The sequence below is a fragment of the Tenrec ecaudatus genome, chromosome 4, assembly GCF_050624435.1.
Source record: "Tenrec ecaudatus isolate mTenEca1 chromosome 4, mTenEca1.hap1, whole genome shotgun sequence".
NCBI classification, from domain to species: Eukaryota; Metazoa; Chordata; class Mammalia; order Afrosoricida; family Tenrecidae; genus Tenrec; species Tenrec ecaudatus.
In genome coordinates this window covers 108,883,099-108,898,973 of record NC_134533.1, presented here as the reverse complement: position 1 = coordinate 108,898,973, position 15,875 = coordinate 108,883,099, and the positions used below count along the sequence as shown (strand labels likewise).

The window sequence follows — 15,875 nt, the reverse complement described above, 5'->3', positions numbered from 1 at the left end:
CCCCTGTCTCTGGGGTGAGATACAGTCTGACCCTTGCTACGAACTCACTAGTGTGGAAGTCATAATCAAGAAGATCAACTCTTGTTATTTCACTCCATTATATTTCACCAGGGAGCCCTGGTGACACTATGTTCTAGTGTTCGCCTGCTAACCAAAAGGTTGGTGAGTTAAACCCACACATTTCCCAGGAGACATTTGTGGCACTCTGCTTCTGTAAAGATTTCCAGCCTCGGAGACCCTACTCTGTCCTATAGTGGGTCACTATGAACCGGAAATCAATAGCAGTAGGTTTCTCTTCAGCTGTTCACTTTCTTTATTTTCTATTCCAAACCCCTAACCTTTAACTGAAAAGAAATAGAAAATACCTCTTTGCTTCAAATAACTTCAATATCATGCTTATAATTTAAGATTCATTTACTTGAGATAAAGTCTGTCTTCTGCCATTTGTTTGCAATGTGAATTGGTTGAGGTTAGTGCTTGACAAATTTGCATCTCTTAGCTGGTTCCCTGTCAACTTTGATATATTGATGGAAGGGGAATAATTTTCTATTAGCTATATTAGGTCTGTTTCATACAGCTGTTTAATGAAATTATTGGGATCTCTATCTCTTTTAAAATAATTTTATTGGGGGCTAGTACAACTCTTACCACAATTGATGCATACATCCATTGTGTGTCAAGCACATTTGTACATTTGTTGCCATTATCATTCTCAAAACATTTGCTTTCTACTTGAGCCCTTGGTATCACCTCCTCATTTTCCCCCTTCCTCATGAACCCTTGATAATTTATAAATTATTATTATTTTGTCATGTCTTACACTGTCTGATGTCTCCCTTCACCCATTTTCTGTTGTCCGTCCCCCAGGGAGGAGGTTATATGTAGATCCTTATAATCGGTTCCCCCTTTCTACCCTACTTTCCCTCCACCCTCTGGTATTGCCAGTCTCACCACTGGCTCTGAAGGGATCATCTGTCTTGGATTCCCTGTGTTTCCAGTTCCTATCTGTACCAGTGTACATGCTCTGGTCTAGCCGGATTTGTAAGGTAGAATTGGGATCATTATAGTGGGGGGAGGAAGCAATTAAGAACTACAGGAACGTTGTTTGTTTTATCATTGTTACACTGCACCCTGACTAGCTCGTCTCCTCCCGCGACCCTTCCGTAAGGGGATGTCCAATTGCCTATAGATGGGCTTTGGGTCCCCAGTCTGCACTCCCCCTCATTCACAATGATATGATTTTTTTGTTCTTTGATGCCTGATACCTGATCCCTTTGACACTTCGTGATCACACAGGCTGGTGTGCCTCTTCCATTTGGGCTTTGTTGCTTCTGAGCTAGATGACTGCTTGTTTTCCTTCAAGCCTTTAAGGCCCCCGAAGCTATTATCTTTTGATAGCCCTGCACCCTTAGCTTTCTCCACCACCTTTGCTTATGCACACATTTGTCTTCAGCAATCATGTCAGGAAGGTGAGTATCATGGAATGCCAATTTAATAGAACAGAGTGTTCTTGCATTGAGGGAGTACTTGAGTGGAGGCCCAATGTCCATTTGCTACCTTAATACTAAATCTATAAATATGTGCACATAGATCTATTTCCCCATCATCATATATAAATATATTTACCTATGTACATGTCTGTATTTAGGCCTGTATAAATGCCCTTTTGCCTCCTGGTTCTTTTCTCTATTTTCTTTTACTTTCCTCTTGTCCCACTATCATGCTAAGCTTTCATTTGGGTTTTAGTAATTCCTGTCGGTTACATTGTCCTTGATCAATCCCTATTAGGCCTCTTACACCCTCCTTGTCATTAATTTTGGATCACTTGTTGTTCCCTTGTCCCTGGGTTGGTTAACACCACTTCCTTCCCCCCCCCTCTCCCATGTCCCCATGGAACCATTGGTCCCATTTTTTTCTCCTCCAGATTGTTTATCTAGCCTATCTTGTGATCTCTTCTTTTCTTTTTCTTCAACACTTGAAAAATATCATGCCACTTCCATCATATCTCCATAATTTCTGAAGGGAAATCTGTCATTTCAATGACTTCTGCTGCTACAGGCAAAATGCTATTGCTTAGTCAGAATCACTTGCTGAAACTTAATTCAGAGCCTGGGAGCCTGCCTCATTTGCTGTCTTCCCATCTAGGCTGTTGGTCTGGTTCACATACATCTGTGGATCATTATCAAGATGGCTTGTTATTCCTGGAAGGCCACTCTTTCTTTCCTCTTGTAAATTCTTACGGGAGAAGACTGTCTCGTCTTTGGCTTGTGGAGTGAATGTTGGGTGTAAATCACTGGCCTTGTGGTTAGCAGCCCAGTGCTTAAACATTCTGTGCCCCCTCGGCTCCAACTACAGACATCGGAATTGGGATTTACAACACATTCTTTTTGGGGACACGTCAATCCATAATATTCTACTCTTGACCATCACGCCTCCAATTAATATCCTTCCCACATACAAACACATTCGTTCATTACATTATCCCTGAATTCTTAACTCTAAATAAAAATATATGTTTTGAATCATCTAAATCAAATAAGGATGAGAGTTGGTCATGTTCCATCCTGGAGCAGAATTCTTCATCTGTGACCCTGTGAACTCTATAATACAAGCTAGCTGCTTCCAAAGTACAATGGTGGGGCAGGACTAAGGTAGACCTTTCCATTACAAATGGGAGTATTTGGAAGGGGAAATGATGCGATGGGACGCCAAGCAAGTCCAAGACCCAGCAGAACAAATTACAGTAGCGTTCCATAATTTTCTGTTCTCTTGGACCGTGGTCAGTGGCCCTACCCTCTAGACTCTGGCTGTTGGTCATGTTCTCAGGATTCTACGTGGAGGCCCTGTGCTGCATCCTGAACTTCTAGGCCCACTGAGATGGCAATTCTTCTCTCTCAGCTCTGAGCGGTCTCCTCCTGTTCCATCTGAGTGGTAACCTAAGCCCTGGCAAGCTCTGATCTCCTACCCTATGGACATGGCAGCCATGGCCTCCTTAGTTTTTGGCAGCAGCCCATCTTCTTGGGAACCCAAGCAAGACATTTGCACACTCTGGGAACTGGGATTCTTTGTAACCCAGGAGGCCATAGCTCTCACACTTCCCATATTCCTTCCCACTGTCCTGTTGGTCTTGGAGCTGCTCCAGGGCTGGTCCTTTTCTTTTCTAGGAGGACAAGAGATGTAGCTCTTTTGGACTGTTTCCTATCTGTAGAATTCCAAGAGGCAGACACTACCCTTCCTTTTGTCCTGTCTCTGTCCCCTTCAGCATAGGCCGGCGGGTTCTCTGCTGAAGTAGTTGATTAACTCCATGTGTTTCGGATTTAATTTCTCCATACGATTGGTGAAAATTCTAGGAGACACAGCCTTACTTGGTACTACAGAATTTCCACATCTTTACGTTCTACTTTAACTCTCCACAGTTCATGTGTTTAAGTCCCATCTTTCTCCTCTCGTATTTTACTTTAAGCAAAAAGGAGAAGCTATGCTACCTCTTTTAAGATATTACTTAGACGTCTCCTCAACCAAATAACCAAATTGGTAACTTGGAAGTTCTGCCTTGAACATAGACCAGTTCTTTGCTACTGCATAAAAAGCATCACCCTTCTCTATTGTCCAATGGCATATTCATCATGCCCGTTTGAAGCTTCACCAGAAATATGTAGTATCCACATATCTAGCAACATTCTGTTAACGACACCACATATTTTCTCTGAGACGATGGCAACTTCCTGTGGCTCTCTTCACTGCCGTCTGAGCCCTCACCAGAATTGCCTTGGACATCCATAATTCTACTACCAATTTCTTCCAGACAATATAGACTTTTACTGTTAGGAACCTTAGAACTTTGCCACGTTCCACCCATTACCCAATTCTAAAACGACTTCCATATTTTAGGACTTGGTTAGAATAGTATCTACTCTCTGGCATCAAATTCTGACTTTGTTACCTAATGGTGCTCTAACAGAATGATCTCAGATGCATGGCTTCAATAAAAAAATTGTTTATTTTCTCCCAGTTTAGAAGCTGAATTCAGGGAATTGGCTCTAGGGCAGTGGTTCCCAACCTGTGGGTTGCCACCCCTTTGGGGGTCGAACAACCCTTTCAGAGGGGTCGCCGAATTCATAACAGTAGCAAAATGACAGAGATTAAGTAGCAATGAAAATAATTTTATGGCTGGGGGGTCACCCCACATGAGGAACTGTATTAAAGGGTTGCAATGTTAGGAAAGTTGAGAACCACTGCTTTAGGGGAAGGCATGTTCTTTTTATGTAAACTGCAGGCGAATGTTTCTTGTTAGCTTCTATTCCTTGATTCCTTGGCGATCTTAATGTGTCCTGGCATCTATCTGGCCCCATTTCTGCCTACTTGCTTTTATATTTCAAAAGAGATTGATTTAAGGCTAACTCTGCACTGATACTGCCACATTAACCTTGTAAAACAAACAACAACAACAAAATCCTTCCTTAATTGCTTCTCTTTTCTGGGAGAGATTGTACAGAATTAGTATAATTTCTTCCCTACGTATTTGGTAGAATTGAACATTGAAACCCATTGGTGCTTTTTAAAAAAAAAAAAGGTTATGTTGATGGCAACATATGTACAAGTGTGCTTCATAAATGATGGATTGTCATAAGATTTGTAAGAGCCCCCAATAAAATGATTAATTAAAGAAACAACAAAAATAAAATTAAATTCGGATCCTGAAAAAAGTAAAAAATTTAAAGGGTTATTAAATTATTGTTTCTTTAATATGTCTGTATGCTTTTCTTTTCCTGTTGGTGTTGGTAGATTGTACCTTTTACGGAATTGTTCATCCACCACTCGTCTGCCAGTTTGCCATTGGTCGTGTAGATACTAGCAGTTCACCAGGGTGGACAGGTTTTGGCATCACTTCTAAGCTAAGACAGACTAGGAAGACGAAGAGATGGTTCACTTTTGAGAGAGTGGTCACTCTGACATCCTGTAAATAGCAACAAAACATTGTCTGATACAGTGTGGAAGATGAGCGCCTTGGGTTGGAAGGCACTCAATGTGTCTGGGGAAGAGCTGTGTCTTTAAAATGTCAAACTTAATGATGTGGGTGGAGCAAAGCTTTGGGGAAATTCATTTGCTGATGGGGCACAACTCAAAATGAGAAGAAATAGTTGCAAACATCCATTAATAATTGCAATGTGAAATGTATGAACTATGAAAATTGGAAGTTGTTAGAAATGAAGGAGAATACATAAAAATGGATCTCCTAAGCATTTGTGAACTGAAATGGATTGATACTTGCCATTCTGAATCAGATAATCATGTGGTTTACTATGCCTGCAATAACAAATTCAAGAAGGATGGTGTCCTATTCAGCATTTAAAAGAATATTTCAAGATCTATCTTGAATATGTGAATGATATCCATATGACTACAATGAAGACCAGTTATTTCAACCAATATTCAAATTTACATATCAATCACCAAAGCCAATCACCTTTCACCATATCAATTCAATCTTTTTGCAAGCAAGTAATGTGAGAAACTAGACTACATGAAGAAGAATGGCATCAGGGTTGAAGGAAAGCTCATTAGCAGCCTGCAAGATGCAGACAACACCACTTCACTTGCTGAAAGCTAAAAGAATTTGAAGCGCTTTGTGGTAGTTATATAATTGTCAATTTAAGAATTAAGCCTGTAGGGGTGGAGTCTAGCCTGTCAATCAGTTCATAGCCAATGAGGTTTCTGTGTGGGCATAGCCTTCCCCTAAGGATTCTGGGAATTCCGGTATTTCCTCCTTGGAGGTGGGAGACTCTCTGCTTATACCCTGGTAGACACAGCAGCTGACAAGACACATGAACCCACCCTGATGCAGCCCTGGGGGCTGGAGAAGCCATGCAGAGATAACCTGCCAGCGCTGAGATGTTTCCAATGACACTGGATGCAAAGACTTTCTACCCACTGGCCTGTGATCTTCTACATTCTGAGTCATTGCTTATGTTTTGTGAGTCTGAAGAGGACTTTACAGATTGGTATTGGACATATGGGATAATATCGGACTTACAGACATGATCTGGACTGGGCTGGCATGTTTTCTCCATGTTCAATTGCTCTTGTATATAAATCTCTTTCTTATACGCATATGTGTGTCCTTGGATTTGTTTCTCTAGTCTACCCAGACTAACACATGCTTACTGATGATCAAAGGCTACAACCTTCAGTATGGATTACAACTCAATATAAAGAAAACGGTAATCCTCACAACGAGACCAATAAACAATATCATGATAAGTGGAGAACATATTGAAGTTATCGAGGATTTCATTTCAGTACTCATGGAGGCAGCGGTCAAGAAATCTGGTGACTCAGAAAGGCCTGTGGTCTGCCTCAGAGAGGCCATTGCCACATGAAACCCCTGTGGAATGCCACTCTGCTGTGAAACACCTGGCTTGGCAGGAATTGGAATCAACTCAATGGCAACTGTTCTTTCTTTTTGTTTGTTTTTCTTTGTAATGGCTGATGAGGTGGAACATCTTTGTGTGTTCTTTAGCTTCTGTCTATTGTTTGGTGGCATGAATGTAACGTTTTTTGTCCACTTTCTGACTGGATAATTTGGGGGTTTTGATGTTGATTTTTGAGACTTCTTCTTTTTTTTAATGTGGAACGCTTCGCAACTTTGTGTGTCATCCTTGTGCAGGGGCCACGCTAATCTTCTCAGTATCGTTCCAATTTTAGTCTATGTGCTGCCGAAGCGAGCACAATTTTTGAGATTTCTTTAAAGCAGTCTTTAATCCTTGATTTGTTGTGTGGATTTCAGATACTTTCTTCCCTTTTGTAGATTGCCTTTTCATTCTTTCAACAGTTCTTAGGCAAATTTACCTCATCAAACTGTCCTTTTATGGATTGTGCTTCTGGCATTAAACTTAAATTCTTTGCATAAGTATAAAGGACAGAGAATCCATTTTTAAAATGAGCAGAAGACATGAACTGACATTTCACCAAAGAAGGCCTTCAGGCAGCTAACAAACTTAAGAAGAAACATTCACAATCGTTAATCAGTAAAGAGATATAAATCAAAACAATGAGATATTTTACCCCAGCAGTAGTAGCCAAGTGCCAAACAACTGAAAACAATGAATGCTGGCACAGATGTAGACAGACTGGAACCCTCAGACATTGTTGTTGAGGCTGTAAATGACTGTGGAAAAGCAAAAATAAAACGATGGTGGAAAACAGTATGGTACTTCCTTATGAAGTTGGAAACAGGAGTACTGCATGACCCAGAAATTCCTCTACAAAGTATATATCCTAGAGAAAATAAGCGCCACCGCAGATAGATGCGCGTACACCCACATTAACTACAGAACTGCTCACAACTACAAAGAGATGGAAATAACCTCCATGTCCATAAATGGAGAAGATAAATTATGGTAGATGCACAGATGGAATGATGACTCTGTGAAATACCCCATAATTTGGTTGAAGCTGGAGTATATTGTTGCAGGGGTAGTGAATTATTTAATATGGCTCTTTCAGCCAGCCAAAGTCTCTGACTCCCACCAAACCACCTTTCCCTGCATGGGCCTGGGAAGAAAGTGGGGAAGTTGCTGATAGCATTCCTTTGTGAGTAATTGCAAACAGGATTCCGTGGAGTGGCATCCTGCTGGGTATAAGATGAACCCTCTGAGAAGCAGGAGGAGAGAGATCTCATTACCAGCAAGAGCCAGAAGTGGAGTGCATGCTCTGGACCTGAGATTCCTGGGCAGTGAACCTCCTAGATCCAGAAGAGAGCTACACCAGGAACAACAGCAGAACCAGGAACCAGAGAATGAAAGAGTGATGGACTTCCCAACCCACAGGGCAAGCACAGATGAGGGCTTTTGTGCAGGAGTGCCCTGGGTGGGCACTTAGTTCAGGAATTGGGCTTGCTGACCAAGTGCCCTCTGGCTGAGACTTACTGGAGCAGGTGCTTCTGAGCACTTAACTCAGGGAGCTGGGTTTGCTGACACATGGAGCTTGAGCGGAGTGTGTAGAGTTGAGGCTTACCGCAGAGTGGTATGCCCCTTTGAGCATTTATTAGCAGACCTGAAACTTTGTAACATGTCCTGGTAAACTAACTATCCTGAGCATTTCTCATTGGCATTACAACTTGTCCACATTCCTAATAAACCCTTTACTCATAAATTTTGTCTGTGAGTATGCTAGTCCGGGTAGACTAGAGAAACAAATTCATAGACACTCATGTGTATAGGAAATAGCTTTATATACAAGAGCAATTGAACATCGAGGAAACTTCACAGCCCTGTTCAGATCAAGTCCGTAAGTCCAATATTAGCCCATATGTCTGATACTAATCTATAAAGTCCTCAGACTCACGAAACACATGCAATAACGCCAAATGCAGGATCAGGATGATCACAGGCCAGTGGGTGGGAAGTCTTGTGGATCCAGTAGTGTTGTAAGCATCTCAGTGCTGGCAGGGGTCTCCTCCAGCTCCCAGGACTCTGACTGCATCAGCGTAGCTTCTCGTCAGAAAATATCTAGCCGGGAGTGAGCAAGTATCCTGCCTCCAGCAAGCGATTTATCTCTGGCGCCTCCAAACGAGGTCATCAAGCTACGACCCCATTTGACAGGTAAACCCACCCCTTCACTCATAAGTCTCAAATTGACAACAGATTATTATGTAACCACCACAGTGAGTTTCTGTATGGCCATTGCAATGGATATTAGAACCCCAAAGAGATTAAGTAGAGAGGTAAATAACAGAATATTAATTGAGACTAAGCAATTACACTGAGTGAAATATGTATATCACTAAGGGACAAATAGACCACTATGGTGAAAAATCAACTGGGTTTTACGCAAACATTTGATCGCTACCAGGTGCAGAAGGGGCAGAAAGGGCAAATTACTAATTAGAGGGTAGACACATACTAACTTGGGGGAAGGGGAAGGCAAAAATAAAAATGATACATTGGGCAAATTTGCTTCAAAAGTGTTGAAGAGCAAAGATGTCACTTTGAGGGCTAAAGTGTGCCTGACCCAATCAGGCATTTTCAGTGGCCTCGTGTGTGAAAACTGGACAGTGAATAAGAAGGAGAACTAATGCACCTGAATCGTGGTGTTGGCAAAGAATATTGCAGGTGGTGTGGACTTCTAGAAGGACAAATCTCTCTTAGAAGAGGTACAGACAGACAGACAGACTGCTCCATCGATTCAAGAATGGCAAGGTGGTGTGTCGTGTACTTTGGACATGCCATTAGGAGGGACTTGTCGATGGAAAAGGTCATCATACTCACCGTATATTCTCGAGTATAAACTGACCCGAATATCAGCTGAGACACCTAATTTTACCACAAAAACTGTACTAAAATGTGCTGAAAAACTCAGCTTAAAACAAGTATATATGGTAGTAAATTAAAAGGCTTAGTGAGAAAGAAGAAGGCCCTTAATGAGGTGGAGTGTCACCCTGGCTATGCCAAAAAGCTCAACTAGAACACCAGTTGTGAGGACAGTGCAAGATTGGGCAATGTTCTGTTCTGTTGCACATAGCGTCTCTGAGTTAGAACTGACTCAACAGAACCTAGCAGCAACATCATCCTTTCGTTATGGAGTTCTTGAGTGGTGTACACAGTTAAGCGCTAGACTACTAGCTGAAAGGTTGGCAGTTTGAATCTACCCAGAGGTCCCTTGGAAGAGGGCCTGGCGATCTGCTTCTAACCTGCGTGGAGTGGTTCTCTGCACACACGAGGTCGCCGTGAACCGACAGCAGCAGAATGATTCCTTTGATGTCTGTGGGATCTGTAGTAATAATCCTGCTTTCATTGTTGATATTGGTCATTTGTGTTTTCCCTCCTTTTTCCTTGGTTAACCTGGCTAGAGGTTTATCAGTTTTAATTTCTTTTCATACAATCTGAATTTGGTTTTGTTGATTTTTTTCCCTATTAATTTGTTTTCAATTTCACGGGGTTCTGCTCCAGTTGTTTTTGATTCTTTTCTCTGCCTGCTTCATATTTATATTGCTATTCTTTCTCTAGTTTCATAAGAGGGAAGATTAGATTATTGCTTTTAGATCTTATTTCTTTTCTAATGAAGGCACTTAATGTTCTACATTTCCATCCAAGCGTTGCTTTTTGTGTGTCTCACAAATTCTGATAGATTATGTTTTTAATTTTATTTAGTTCAAATATTTTCTTTTTTGTGTGTGAAGAACTAGAGTTTATTTTAGGCTTTTGGTTTGTATTAAATTTGTGTGCCTGTGCGTGTGTACATGTGTGCACACGCGCCTATGTGTGCATGCCGTGCAGTTTGTCACTCTGAACTGTCTCTACTGTGATGCAGACATTCCCAGTTGACAGATGGCCTTCTGCTGTTGGGACCCAGGCTGGATGTGACTCTGCCATGTGGCTGAGCTCGGCTGGCAGCCTGTGTCCATGTCAAATATTTTCAATATCTTGAGATACTTCATTTGAACAATGTATTGTTTACAGTTCAGTTTTTAAATATTTTTGAGATTTACCTGCTACTTTGTTATTAATTTTCAGTTTAGTGTCATTTTGGTCTGAGAACATATTTGTATGATTTTTATTCTCAAATTTTTGTTTTATTTTATTCTAAATATGTCAAGTATGTCAGACTATGATCAGCCTTGGGGAGTGTTCCCATATATCCTTGGTAACAATGTATATTCTACAATTATTTGATGCAGGTTTCTATAAATGTCAGTTAGATCCTTTTGCTGGATGATGCTCTTTGGTTCGGCTTACTGACTTTATGCCTGTTAGATCTGTCAGTTACTGATAAGAAAGGTGTTGTAGTTACAAATACCATAGTGGTTGTATCTATTTCTCCTTGTATTAGTCTTGCTTCCTGTATCTTGACACTGTTATTAGGCACTTTAAAGATTGTTTTATTTTATTAGAGAATTGACCATGTAGCAGTTATTTGTCTAAATTCAATGTAACTACTTTCAGCTATCTTTTGTTTGGATAGCCTGATATATCTTTCTCTGTCCTTTTACTTTTTTAATCTCTCTATATCCTTATAGTTAAATATGAGAGAGTTCCAAATAGCTTGTGGGACAATGTCATTATCTTTCAATTCTATTTTTCCATGAACTTTGTGAAGCCCCCTTATATATTTTAAGCTTCTTGTAAACAACATATCTAAGCCTTGGTTTTTTTTGTTTTTGTTCCCTTTTCCATCCATTCTGTCTCTGTCTTTTTTCCCCCTTCTGTCTCTGTCTTTTTTCCCCCTTCTGTCTCTGTCTTTTTTCCCCCTTCTGTCTCTGTCTTTTAATTGGTTGATTTAGACCACTCACACATAACATACTTATTGATATTCTTGGATTTATGTCTACAATATTTGTAAAAAATTTAGACTTACAAGTGCATAAAACTTTCCTAGTCTTCCCATATTTAATAATTTCAGGATAACACTGATGATTTCTTGACATTAAATAGCTACTTGACATATATTGATTTGGAGAACTACCACAGACGTGAACTTACTTTGCCTTTGTCTTTTCTAAAAATGGAGTGGTGTCATCATACCTCCTCATCTGACTTTTGGAGAGTGTGTGAGGAAAAGCAGCATCAGCCCAAGAAAGGTCAGCTATACTGCCATTCTCCAACTCTCCCAGAGGGCCCAATTGTGTCACCAGTCATCCCCATGGACTTGCTACTTCTCTGCTGGGTTCAATAATTCACTGCAATGGCCCCACAGAACTCAGACTATTTCAGCAAATATGGAAGTGCCAGGCTGCAACTCCAGATCAGAAATGACTGAAGATACAATTCTTCAATGAGGACAGCTTCTTAGCCTCAGCCCCCCAGACTGGCCTGTGACCTTCTCCGGCAAATGTTACATTTGCTGATAAAAGTACCTGGAGGTGTTCTACTCTTCCAGGGAGCCTCTTCCCCAGAGTTGCTCATCATTGACCTGTGAGTCGGCATGCCCACTGCACTGCCTTGCACTGCCCTCCTGGTTCTTACTGTCTGGGGCGTCTCTGGTGTCACAGCTCTTGCTCTCTCCCAGGGTTAGGAGGCAGGCTCTCAGCACAGAGGCCCCATGTCTTACACACATGCTCCGCTCTTGGCTCTTCTTGATTTCTTCTTTATGGTAGTGAAGCCTCCTCTCTACAGTTCTGGGAAGGTCTCTCTTTAAGCCTAGTGGGATGGCAAGTTGTCCAATTCATTGGGGCTTTGTACACCTTATCTTTGGTATTAGGTATGTTAGCCAGTCTCCTTCGTATATCACTTCATTTGCATAGTCCCACCTAGTCATTTTGTGTGAGTCACGAGACCTTGACCGGATGAAGGACCGTTTTAAGTAATTCACCCATCACTGCAAATAACGTATCTTCAGTAGTGTTCCGTGCCAGAAGTAGGACATGAGCTTTCTAGTTACGTAAATCTTGGCACCATGGAAAACAAATTCTGTGCATTTTTTTGCCTCAGGTGTCAGAGCTTTCTTTCAATATGAAAATGCATTTAATGATGAGCCTCGCAGTAGTTTGGAGAAGAGTAGAATCTTGAGCATGAAGTGTATGTACAATTGCGATGAAGTCATTGTCTCCACGATGGTCCTGTTTTAGACTTGAGAGGGGTCTTTGGTGGGAGGAAGAGATGGTAAAGCCTCTGAGGCTAGAATAGGTTATTTCCCTGTATCACAGATCTGAATCGGGCTATATATTATGATTACAAGAGGGCTAGTCAGGAAGGACTGTTTAAAATTTATTTCTATAAGCAACGTACATACTCTTAATTTTTCTGTTCTAGAAAATATGTTCAAGTCAGTCAGATCTAGTTATGGTGGATTGTCTAGCTCTACTCAAAATTAGTAGTCAGTTTACAGGAACTTGAGCTCATTTTGCTAATAAGATTTCTTCAGTAGCTTTATTCCAATACGACTTGGATGTTATTATGGAAAGTACGAAGGCGATGGGCTCCCTGGGTTGCACAAGTGGTTAAGAGCTCAACAACTAACTAAAAAGTTGAAGGCTGCGATCTTCTAGAGGGCCCTCAGAAGAAAGGCCTGGCAATCTGCTTTTGAAAGATCCCCTTTGCTAAAAACCCTGTGGAATCTAGTTCTTTGACATAAATGGGTTGTCATGGGTTGTAGTTGCTTCGAAGGCAGCTGGTTGCCATGGGGAACACAGAACGTCCTTCAGGGGCCAGAAGCTAAGGGAAGAAATGATGAGCACTTCTGGGTAGTTTGGGATTATCCAGTATCCTAGTGCAGCTGGAGGCTGTTCTTTCCTTCAAGAAGGGTCTTTGACTGCCTCCTATGTACCAGGCACCAAGGGCATGGCGATGATCACGACAGGCTCAGCCCTTGCCTTTGCAGAAGTTAGAATGCCCAGCCGTAAAGAGGCCTGGCAAGATGTAATTAAAATTTTACTATGTGTTTGGGAAAGAAAGGATGTTCTGAATATTGCTTTTAAAAAAGTAAAATTAATAGCACATGTCAGCCATTGTTGCTCTTGGATAGCCTTCAGGTATGGCAAAATTATCCTTCGTTATGTGCAAAATGTCTAACCGTTTTTGGTTTTTCCCCAGCTTTAATTCTCCCACTTGCCCTGGAGTTACAGGACAATTGACTTTGAGTGAGATCTTTCGCATTGTACCCCTCGACTCTTAGAGGAATCTTTAAGCATTTTCAGTGACATTTGAGAAACAAGATTTGCCTTCTATGTAGAGCTGCTTTCTCTGTGACGTTGGCCCTTGTCAGAGATCTCTATTTTTACAGCTACTTATGTCATTGTCATTTCCAGCTGATAGACGCCTGAATGCAAATTCACATTCTTCCTGCCTTGGGACTTAGCAGGTCAGGCAGCTGAATAGGCAGCAGGGAAGGTCACTGAGAACAGGAGTTGGACAGTTAGTTTTTCCTTTTCGTTACAAAGTGTTCTAACCGTGATGCTTAGGGTCAAATATACTTGTTGTTCCTATTGTTACCTTTTCTCCATCTCAGTCTCCTCAAGCCTTGCTGTGGCATTCAAAATCCACTTTCTCACAGTCCAAGGTTTTCAAAACTCTGTGCTTTTTCCGACTCTCCTCCTACACCTTTTCAAATGGTTCCTGCCTTCCCTTGCTTCTGCTCAGGGCTACAGGCGTGCTCCCGAGCCTCATCCATGCCTCCTGAACCTCTTTGTACCTCTCTCCTCTCAGTGCTTGTCTTCTCTCGGACATCTTTTCTTTCCTTTGTTCATGCTTTCTGTGAGCAGTTTGAAATCCAATTTCAGATCCATTTGAAATCCAATATATATTGGATTGCTATGAGTTGGAATCAAGTCAATGGCAGTGGAGACTTTTAATGTTTTGTTTTTAAGAATTGATTTAAGTAGATATGGGAAATGCTTCACGCAGTACTCACTGTCCACTGCCATTGAATCAGTTCCAGTTCATAGCAACTGTGTTAGTCTGGGTGGACCAGAGAAACAAATCCAGAGGCACTCATATGTGTGTAAGAGAGAACTTGATATCAAAGAGCAATTATACATTAAGAAAATATCCCAGTCCAGATCAAGTCCACAAGTCCGATGTTACCCCATATGTAAATACTAGTCCATAATTTCCTCTTTAGACTCACGTAGCCATGTAATGACACTGAATTTCAGGAAGATTACAGGCCATTGGGTGGAAAGTCTTGTGGATCCAGTGACAGTGGGAGCATCCACATGGCTGCTCCAGCTCCAGGGCTCTAGCATAAGTAGCTCCATGTGCCTTGTTAGCAGGAAGATAAAGCAGAGAGTGTATCTGGCCTCCAGTGAGCTATGTATATCCTTTGCACCTCCAAATGAGGTCATCGAACTGCGACCTGATTGACAGGATAGACTCCACCCACTCCTTCGCAAGTTGACAGGAGACTATGTAACTGTCACAGCAACCCTATGAAACAGAGTAGAGCTCCTTAGGGTTTCTGAGACTATAAGTCTTTAGGGAAGTAGACAGTTTTTCTCAAGGAGCAGCTAGAGGGTTTGAACCACTGACTTCGCAGTTAGCTGCCCAATGCCCAAGCAAGGCTCTGCTTCAGGAACAGAACAGAAACAGGAACAGAAAGCATATCTCTAGCTCTCAGTATTCCAATCACATTGTCCTTTCAGTTTCTTGAATTTACCACGCTTTTCACCTCATTAGGTGTGAAACGCATTTTCTTTCTTAGATCACACAATCAGTTCTTCACTGCAACCCTCTTTTCTGCTTCCTGTTGTTAAGGATCTCCTTGTTGATTTTCTCTTCTGTCTGGTTTGTTCCTGTCTCCATTAGTTGTTCCTTTGAAACAGACCTGTGGTTTGCCTTGTTCTCCTTCTCCGCTCCTACATACTGGATACTGCATTAATAACTGGAGTCCTTGCTTCCAGCCTTATCCTGCATCGCCCCTGCCCAGGCCTCCTCAACAAAGCCATGTCCCCATCTCGACAGCCCTTTCTACGACCTGCTTTTTGTTCTGGTGTTAAGAACATGCAAAATATGTCCCAACAGCATTTGCATACAGTCCAGTGACATGCATGGCATTCTTTGGCTTGTACAACTGTCTTACCCCTCTGAGTTTTTTCCCTCCCTCGGGTTCCTAGCTCATCTTTCAAGTTGCTGTTGTCAATTTGATATCAAGGCAGATAGCTGTTAACTAGTTAAGCTGAATTATTGTTTGCTTTTAACCTCAGGGTATGCTTTTGGTTTAAGGTTTAAAGGTATCCGAGGGAAGTAGTCATAAGGTTCATCCACTTTCAAAACATCGGGTCTGAGGATTTGAAATTCTGTAGTACATTTTCCTCCTTTTGACCAGGGTTATTTTTTGTTTGTTTGAATCAATATTATTCATTATTTGAAAAATGTACATTCCTTTTCTTCTTAATTAGTTGTGTGTTTTTTTTAAATCATTTTATTGGGGGCTCGTACAAT

The 15,875-nt window shown here is 41.5% G+C and overlaps 1 protein-coding gene and 1 non-coding gene across 3 annotated transcripts in view; one reads left to right on the top strand and one right to left on the bottom strand.

Moving 5' to 3' along the window:
* Positions 1-15,875, top strand: part of ALG9 (ALG9 alpha-1,2-mannosyltransferase) — a 118,260-nt gene that overhangs the window by 65,494 nt on the left and 36,891 nt on the right. The gene's annotated exons all lie outside the window — the stretch shown is intronic.
* On the bottom strand, positions 6,623-6,729 carry LOC142447487 (U6 spliceosomal RNA). The gene has a single exon (XR_012784186.1). It is a non-coding gene; the product is annotated as a U6 spliceosomal RNA (small nuclear RNA).